Below are 9229 nucleotides of genomic sequence, written 5' to 3'. Positions count from 1 at the left end.
AGTTAATAGTTAGACCAAAGAATCAGTCATGCACAACTGAATCTATGGAACAAATGAAATCTGTGATGTAAAATATATCTGTCTCACCACACAGAAGATATGGGTCTCTCGCTCTAGCTTTGGGACTGGTCACCCCCCAGTTTTGAGCATTCCAGCCAATCACAGTGCCATCCTCGCAGAAACCATGTTGGCCCAAGTCTGCCCACACGCGAAACAAGTACAGCTCCACTTTTCCCATCTTGGTTTTAGAGAATTGGTTTCTGGGATGACAGCCCAACCACAGGGAGCCTGATGAAGGGATGGCCTGGGAGATGACCGTCCTCACTGCCACCATTCTTCCATCCACCTGGAATATTCACACAGTCTGAGTTGCAACACTTGTGGTTGTAAAACATAATAATCTATGAGACTTAAAAGGTTTTGTAAATGTTGATAGTTAGTAAACTACAAGCTGTCTTTATTAACTTTAGGCAAAAATGCTGTAATTTATCACAGTGGTATATAATTTGTTTTCATGCAACTAACTAGGTGAAAATCTTCATGCATATCTGAGTGTGAGTGTCTACACACACCCCGTGGCAACATATTGTTTTGTCCTTCATTCCAAACTCCACCAACAAAATGTAGTAGCTTATTTTTGCAGGACAAAAGGGTGATGACAGGTTCTGTTGTTACCTTCAAACTTTGTGTTTTTAGTGTGAGTGTTGAAAATCAATTAAAGATGTTTTCTTGTGCATTAAACATCAACACGTTTGTGATATTTTATAGTACTACTATGCAAATTTTTACCTCCAGACTAAAAGTGTTGCCATATATGTCCCGTCTCAGACACACCCTGTGCCAGTGTGCTAGGGACATCTGGAGAGGAAACCGATGTCGGACATTTAGGAGCCACCCATATATTGCCTCGGAGTCTCCCTCCAGACCTAAGTCAGGATATGGTGCATAGACTGAGCTGTAAGAGAAAGCCACCCAGGGTCCAGGGACGACCACGCGAACATCCACACATACTGTCATCTGAAAAAGCTCTGGCATGGCGGCCCTGTTCTGCAGGGTCCACTGGTCTTCACAACCATTTAATACTGCTATTGTGTCTCCCAGGAAATAGCCAAGTGCTGGAAAGAAAAGAAAATCTAATGCAGATGACACAGATGGAGTTCAGTTGAATTTTTAAGCTTTTAAGAAAAAACAGTGCTAACAAGGGTGTGCTGTAATGACATAGCAGTGAACGCCATGTGAAATTGCATCCATTATACAAACTGAGATGCATTATCTCTTTTCCAGAGCCAAAGAAGCCCAAAAACTATTAAACTAGACTTGCTATTTTAGTGGTTCAGCTCAACAACAAATACTTTTGGATAGTCAAAACTATTTTAAAGGGCCCTCATTATGCACTGCTATGTTTCAAGCAGTTCAGGACGACTCTCTTCTGTAAAAGCCTCCTGACTACCAGGAAAAAATATATTGTTTTGTCAATATATATATATATATATATATATATATTTTTTTTTTTTTTTTTTACCTCCCCGACTATTTGAAGGGTAATGAGAAAACTGAAAACATTTTTTTTGAAAAAAAAAGTTTTCATTTTCAAGATATGTGTCCACTACAGTGGACGTCGAAACATTATAAGCTGCGTTTCCATTACAGTATTTCGCAAAATAAAAGCGATATTTCTAAGATTTTGATAAAGTGTAATTGCGATTTGCAGGTGTTTCCATTGAATGGTGTTTAGCACATTAGCCGTTGCTCTTGTGAAATTTCGTCCTGCAAGACTTTGAGGAGGATAGTTTTTTTTTTAATCTTTGTAAAACTCTTGCATTTCACCGTTGTTTGCTATCAAGGATGACGATTAAATTTTTTTTAATTATTTGTAAAAAGATTTCTGCCTCCTCCCGCGTCTACTCAGACTGCTCCATCTGTATTTGAAATGAACTGGTCACGTGACCCGCTATGTCACGTCCGGTGAAGCGTAAATGTGAGAAAAGTGTTTCCATTACACTTTTGCGATATAATTCTATATCGACACATCTGAAAAACCACCTCATGAGAGAGTAAAAACTTTATAGCGACATTTAAGAGTTTTTTCTAAATGTAGCTGTTTCCGTTACTTTTTTTTATTTTTTCATTGCGTTATTTAGCTTTTCCACAATTCTAGGGATAATGGAAACTCACCTATTCACGTAAAACCAAACTTTGATAACAATCAGTAAATCCCAAAGGAAATACCATGAAGTCAACATAGGAATGAGTGAGAACTCCAGATTATTGTTTTGTAGTGTATTTATACACGAAAATACCAAAAAGTCAACTTCATAACTGAGTGAAACTCCCTGTCAGCCCTTTTTCCACCAAGATTTCCAGGAGATTCACAGATGTAAAGAACCTGTCAAAGAACAGGTGAGTTCTTCTGGGAATGGACTTGGTCAAATGAATGACAGGTTGTTCTCCAATTCCCTGTGTGACACTGAAGGTGGTCTTGCCTTGGTAGACCACAAAGTCTAAGACCAGACCATGTGGTGCAGCCAATTAAACACCTTCAATCCAGTCAGAAATGGTTTGTCTGGCACGTACTGGTGAACTGGGCAGTGACCGGTAAATGAAACCTTTTGCTCATCAATGCACATGCTTCTGCTTCTGGCTCAAATGCTGCATCTTGAGCAGACAACCTAATAGTTGGGTTTCCATCAACAACTTGTCATAAGATTCTCTCTTCTTCTGACAGTGAACGTCTTTCTTCTTAATTGAAAAGTACAGAACAAAATGGAGGAAATAACTACAAATGTTCACTACAGAGGACATTTCTCAAACTCTTAAATGTTGTGGTAAAATGTTGTTATATTCATTTAGAAAATGGTTTAATGTGTTCTTAAGATAATCATAAAGAAATATTACAATAATATTTCAGGACTATATTTACACAAAAAAAGTATTATGCACTTACTTTTCTCATAAAATGTGATTGTGGTAATGAATGCCAAGAAAGACAGGAAGTTCCCAAAGCCCCACCCCTATAAATGTGGTACCATTCAAAAGCCCTGAATGTCCTCTTTAGAGAACAACATGAGTTGGTTTAATAGCATGCAGGGGGGTGGAGATATTCAGGTTTACAAATGCCCTCCACAGAGGACAAATTTGAACTACTGGTAGCAGGAGGATAGAGAATAACTCCTTTTAGTATGGGAATTGTTTTTTGTATGTCCAAGTGCAAGAAAATGTATGCAGGTCTTCATGAATTAGAGCTCACCTGTTGGTGTAGCGGTTGATAAAAGTGCAAACCACATCAGTAGTGGGAAATTAGGTTTCCATCTCCACTTTCCTTCAAAGCACCGGTCAAACAGTGTCCTGGGAACAACACAAAATTCTTTGTAAGGCTATTTTCATACTACTAAGTTTGCATTTAAACATGGAATCAAAGGAAACGTTTTTTTTTTTTTTATAATTGTAGTTGCATGTTTGGCAGCTTCCTCTTTTTCCATAATGCCAGTGCTTTTTTCGTGCAACCTGTGTTTTCAGATATGATCAAAGCGTATCAGTGTAACAGCTAAAGTGTCCTGTGCAATTTGCAAGCTAAAACTACTGAATATTATCTCTGTGTCTTTGTGTGAGCAGAAGACCTGGCTGTAGGGTAGGGAGGGGTGGACATGTTGGGTTAGATTTCACATTTACGCTTTTAAAAAGAGAGACTTGTAGGTGTCTTTTTGTTGCTTAGACATCCCATTTCACACATGTATGATTCAGATAGATTAATATCCCGCAAAATTATTGAGCTCTTTCATAGATTCAGTATATTTATCATAAGAAAATAATGTACACTTTGCAGAAAGAGTGTGCAAATTACTATTTGGTTGACTATTTCTTTGTTGTAACAATGCTTCTTGGCAATAAATTTATACAGTTTGAAAGTCTGTTATTTCCCCTTTTGAAGGTACATTTTGAGGGAAAATGCTCTTGTGAGTTGAGAAACAAAGATTAATATGTGGGTTGCACCCATTAAAAACAATCTCTAGTGCCAAACAGCTTTTTAATGACATCTTAACATATAAACTATATTCCTTACTGGGGTCCCTAAATTATCTCTAGCCAGCATGTTGTTTCATAAAATGTCTGAGAACGGTCTGCATTTATGTCGTCACAAAGGCATTACCGAGAAACTCGTGTTAATAACTTTCATTGATGAGAAGGATGTTGGGGCAGATGGATGAGTCACGGAAACAAATATGTGTGTGTAATAACAACTTAGAAAAAAAACTGACTGTTTTAAGTCAGTTTTTTTTTTTGTTTTTTTTTTTCATGCTATTTTTACAATCTTCTCAAGTCTGAGCAGAACCAAGTTTTTATGATAGAGCCACCATACTGTTAACAGGGTTGGTTACAGGACGTTGCAGCTGATCTGTGACATTTCTCTGGCTGCCAGTGAACTACTACGTATCCTCTCAAAGACACAGACAATCACAAACGCTGTGGCTGAAATAAAATTTCCTGATCATTTTAAAAGTAATGACACATTAGTAACGTTGTTGTTTTTACATTTCTAAGTTTTCTTCTAAAATGTCAAAATGCTTCTTAAGGTTATTTAATCTTTGTTTTAACTCCGGCGTTTTCCTCATGGGGATCCTCCATGCCGGGGTTTTTGCCTGCTCGGTCTGGGGGTTGTTGCCATGGCGATCGCCTATGTCTAGGTGGCCGGGTTCCTGGCCACCCACTGCACTGCACTGCACTGCAGCCCTGCGGCTCTGGTGAAGACCCAGCCTCCCCTGATCTGGGTGCTTGCTGTGGCGGCAGCCTCTGTGGACATGGGTGGACTGGATCCCGGTGTGGATCACCATGATATTATTTACTCACAGCAGCATCAAGCCAGATGTTTATCACTTTTATTATTTTATACCTACATTAAGTTTAGAGACAGAAATTAGGGAGTCATGTTTGCGCAGAATGAGGGAAGGGTGGCAGCTGTCTTGAATGTGTGTGTATGCATGTGTGAGCGTGCAGCTGTGTGTATAAGAGACTTTAACGTGTTTTTAGTTTTATTTGCTATGTTATCTATTTTTGTGTGAAGGCTTGTTTTATTTCAATATGCATGAATTGATTTTTTTTTAATCATGTAAAGCACTTTGTGTTGCCTTCTGCATTAAAGGTGGATTTAACCCTGGCAGATAAAAATCCTTTCAGCGGCCTAATTGTTGGTGGGTCACAGCATGATTCTCAACTTCTCCCACCTCTTCCTTTCAACTCATCAACTAAAGCCTGGTACACACATAACGATTTTTGGGCTGTGTTTTTTGTCTTTTGCCTCTTCCCGGCCTCAGACGGCAAACGCCCGATCATCGTGAGATTTCCCTGTACAATCATCATTTGGTCTGTGGTGTGTTACAAGCTGATTTGTCCCGATAATCCACTCCGAAACGGGTCGCAGCCGACAATTAGGAATATTGAACATATTCAATATTTCAGAGCCGATTTCTGAGGAACGCCGACGACTCGTGAATTGTGACTGTGTGGATGGAGAGAGCGAGCTGACTGGGGAACAAGGAAGTAAATAAAGTCCGTGTTCACGCTGTCTCCAGTCTGTTTTTTTTTTTTTTTTTCATTTCTGTATTTGTCTGTTAACAGTTGTCCCAAGACCACCGTCATTCCCTCGTCCTATATGTCCTCCTCTATGCTGTGTGTTGTATTTTCCGGTTGTTGCTATGTTTCTTCTTCTTCGTTTATCCGGTTCGGAGGACTAGATTGTAGATGAGTTGCGGGACAGCATCGTTATATGTTTGTTGTTCTGTGACTACATTTTCGGAGCTCACCATACACAATACGATCAAAACTGATTTTTTTATCTTCACGTGTGAGGTCTCGACCAGATAAAAAATCTCATAAGTTTAAAAAAGTTATGTGTGTACCAGGCTTTACTTTAATGTGAGGGAATCTGATTAGGACAGACAATCTAGAGGTGTCTAAGCGCAGATGAAGTGAATCTTGATATATCAGGAAACAACTTTTTATCAATAAATGACTCACATTTGGATGTAACAAAGCAGTTGCAGTTATTTTCTAGCACCTTCCCTCTAGTGACTAATGTTTAAGTTCCTCCTTCAGCACTTGACATTTTTTTCAAAAACCAAACTTTTCTATTATGTAAGGCTTTCTTTTAAAATGTGCTTGTTATGTCATAAGAAGAAAGAATGAAAGGTTCGGGGCTGCACAGAAACTAGGTTGTTGCTTTCACAGTCTAATTTTCTGGAAATCAGAACTGTCCTTTCTCAGTCTTTCATTTAAATGATAGACCTTTTTTGTGTTTCTTCTTTTACCATTGTTCAGCCATTACATTTGTTTCTCAACAGTTTACATAAAACTTTAAATGACTTACCTGGTGCTTCTGGAAAGCATCTTGCAGTCTTTTTATGCTTGAATGTCTAAAAGTCTGAATAATATAAAGGACAACTTGCCATCTTCACTCCGGTCTGCTCATGTGTCTCCATCACTCCTGTACTCTACTTCATCCTTTTCTCACAAATCCAAGTTTTGATGCCTCTTATACAACCCGTCTCAGCGCTGTTTTGCCCTCCTCTTTCCTGACTTGCTGTTCATTGTTGTTCAAGTATCCACCCATCTCTTAGACAAAAGCATGTTTCTGAGTTTGCAGGTGTGTTTGTGAGAGTGTTACGGTACATTCAGGAAATCAAAATTCTGCAATGCAAAGTTGAGCCTGCAGGACACAGCAGGTAAAATAATAACACACACCCACAAAAGAGGAGGGAGGAAGCAGAAGCAAGTACAACCTGCTTAGTGATCTATCTATCTATCTATCTATCTGTCTGTCTGTCTGTCTGTCTGTCTGTCTGTCTGTCTGTCTGTCTGTCTGTCTGTCTAAGTTTTATCTCAGCATGGTTGGAGGGTAACAGCTGGCATGCAGGATGCAGTGCCAGACAGTTCCTGTACAAAGTATTAGTCTTTATCTGGAATGTGAGTATTATTGTTCCTTTGTGTCCATAAAACTGAGTAAGCTGAGCATCTTATTGAAAAACAAGCAAAAATTACACATTCATGCCAAGTATGAAATGATGGATTCCTGTTGACAAACCGGTCCGACATGTTCTGTCTCTTTCTTCCTTTCATACACACTAACAATGAAGGCTTGGCCCCAAACCTGAGGAATGGCATCTGACGTAAGTCATAATATAAATCCAAACAAGACAAGAGCTGCCCGAGGGCAACACATCTATTAAAATCACTGTTTTTGCTGGTGTGTGTGAGAGAGGGCGTCTACTGTAGGTAGGCATGTACACTGACCACAAGGGGGCAGTGCCAGCATGGTACTGTGTTTCATTTTCCGTTGTGTATTAAGTGTCAGGACTTCCACTATGAATAAACTAAACAGTATCAGATCAGTGGAGCGGAGCAGAACTGCATCACGTTACTGCTCCTCTTCAATGACACAGCATTTTTGGATGAGTTATTCCTCGACAAGAGTGGAGACACAGCTCAAGTGAATCAAGGTCTTTTTTTTTTCCTTCTGCTACATTGAATCAGCAAAAACACAAAAGCCTGCACCAATTTCTGGGTGTTTCAAACATTAGGGACTCCATCTTTGATCTCAATGGTCTTCCTTTAAATTATATCCAGTTCAGATTAACATCCTTTTTCTGAAAGATAAGCTGCTTATCCATCTTTTTTTTTTACTAGCTGTGTGATCTTTAGTTCAGTTTTTTTTTTTTAAATGAAGCATATCATACCATGTTTTTGATTATACTAGTGTACATCAAAGCTTGTTAAATGTGACTCTTGTAGTTGCTGTATGTTTTTAAATTCTTAATGATTGGTTTTAATGGACTGAGGACTGTCAAACAGAATAAAGTTGTTTTTGACTTTGACTAAAGCTTGTTAAAGTATGTTAAATTGCACAAATTAAAATCTATTTTTTTTACTTACTAGAGAAACATTTGATGCTCCAGCTGCAGTCTTCTGATAGCCAAAATGACATTCTACATGCAATAACCAGTTTGGGGCAAGTTGTCAATGCTCCAGCTACATATATGCACACAGACCATCCAAAATAAATAAATAAAATCAGCATCATTTGAAAAAGTAAGTAAAAAAAATAGCTTTATAACACATTAAGGCTAATGGTGGAGTTAGATTTGAGCTCTTTAATGAAAGATGAGAGTAGTTTTATGGTCTGATTAAGATGACAGCCTCTCCCGCTTTATTCTCCACATGGAAGAAGAACAGCCTGGTCTCATGAAATGGTGTTATCCAGAACACACAGAGCTCAGTCAACAAATGATGCCTTCTGTGTGCTAGAACTTTTCTTACAGATATGAGCTTTATTGGTAGGATTATGTTTGGTTTTATGATTTTTTAATTAACTTGATTCTAAATTTTCAGAATCATTTTCCTACTGCTGTGTAGAATTTGCTGAACTTATGATGGTGTTGACAGAAAAAAAGTGGAGACAAATGTTTACAAAAACATCTATGAAGGGATAAGGGTTGGATAAATAACTTCCAAATGACAGACTTGACTGTTCTACTTCGATCTCATATAAGAATGTAAAGTTTAGGAGTTAAAAATTTATAAGTAGAGATGCTCAAAGTTGCATGGCTTACATATATTAATGCGTTCAACTTTTCACAGCTCAGAGCTTAAATGATATATGAAGATGTAATGAATATAAAAACATATAAACCCAAGACTGACTTCGTTCATTTACATGACATTATGTCACATAAATTAAATGCATTTATGTTGCAATGTGTTGTACTGAGTAAGAGCAAAAAGCGTGAAGACATGGCTCAACCATTGCCAGTCATCCAGCTTTGCATGCTGAATGTCACACAAAACATGAGGCAACCATCCCAGTGATCTCTCCAGGTTTTGCATGTACTCATCCAGCAGCCAATTGGCAGTGCTCATGGGTAGGAAGATGTTATCTTTTTCTAGCTGGTAGTGGCTCCTGTACAGAGTCTGAACAATACTTCCATTCATAAGAGTGTCAGAGAGCAGAAATGGATTAACACTACCGAGCAGTCTCATTTAGATCTTCAACGAAAAAGAATAATTCTGAAGAATAATGCGAAGTTGAGACATTACATTATTTTCACTCACATGCATGCACAATTTGGAAACATGGTAAGAACACTGCAGTGGTTAAAGTACTGACAAATAAAATGTAAAATAACAATGCTGCAGTATTGCACAAATATTTTAAAAAGATCACAGGAAATTTTGTCAACTT

This window comes from Melanotaenia boesemani, chromosome 18 (genome assembly GCF_017639745.1).
Source record: "Melanotaenia boesemani isolate fMelBoe1 chromosome 18, fMelBoe1.pri, whole genome shotgun sequence".
NCBI lineage: Eukaryota > Metazoa > Chordata > Actinopteri > Atheriniformes > Melanotaeniidae > Melanotaenia > Melanotaenia boesemani.
This window is presented reverse-complemented; position numbering follows the sequence as displayed.